Below are 1,061 nucleotides of genomic sequence, written 5' to 3' on the forward strand. Positions count from 1 at the left end.
GAGTTTGTCACAGTGTCACAGTTGACAGAGAAGTGGAACTTACTGAGGAATAGTTAAGGGTTTAAGAAATCTATGATTGGTCATGGTTGCTTGGTTACTGCGATTTTGTAATTGCAGATTTTGCTTTTCCCCTTCCTGACATCAGGTTAAGGTAAATTTCAGTTGGGCATTTAAAGTGTACACACATGGTTTTCTTCTCTTTTTTCAGTTCACCTAACATTATTTCTGTTATGCTGCATAACTTTTGGTATTCTAAAGCAGGGCTAGCTTACTCATAGGGCAAGTTATTGTCAAGAAAGCATTTTTACATGCCAAACATATTTTCAAATACAAGAAAATAGGAGAAGGAGAATATGCATGTGCATGAACAGGTGCTGGATCAAAAATGGATCTCATTTAGGTTTGTTAAGTTTTTTTTTGTTCCTTGTATTGATTCCTCTTCAGGACAGGTGGAGTTACTGAACATGACCATCAGAGATGGCAGACTGAGAAGCACACAGCCAGTAATACTGGGATCTGAGATGTGTGGTTGAAATGAAAAACTATAATAAAAAACCCAGCTATGTGTGAATGGGGGATGACTGAGGTGGCCACCTTCTGAATGACTGGAAAAAAAGCTGTATGAGTGAAAAAAGCTGTGTAGATGTCTATGTGTGTGACCTTAAATACTTTATAAGTGTTAAGATTTTAAGAGGATGTATTATATAGATTTTATTATGGTAAGTTGATGCATGCTAGCCTTCAATGACTGGAAGCAAGAATTAAAGAATTACAGGTTAATGCTAGTCAGAATTGACTAAATGGTCTGTTGGTATATGGGAACTATCAGAATGGCTTTTGCCTATGGTCAAGACAGGTTTGCTTCTGTTGTCTATTTTTGTGGTTGTGCTACTAATGTTGCCATGTTTGGTGTCGTGTTTGCAAAGGGCCCTGCACAGGACGACCCAGGCGATTTTCCTAGCACAAATACAAAAAGGGAACTCAAAGATTTAGTACCTGATTGTGATGACAATGTAAATCTTGGAACAATGGGTGGAGCCATTGCCTTATCATTTTTCCTA

This window comes from Empidonax traillii, unplaced genomic scaffold (assembly GCF_003031625.1).
Source record: "Empidonax traillii isolate 1590-97213 ecotype Southwest subspecies unplaced genomic scaffold, ASM303162v1 scaffold1025:size206614, whole genome shotgun sequence".
NCBI lineage: Eukaryota > Metazoa > Chordata > Aves > Passeriformes > Tyrannidae > Empidonax > Empidonax traillii.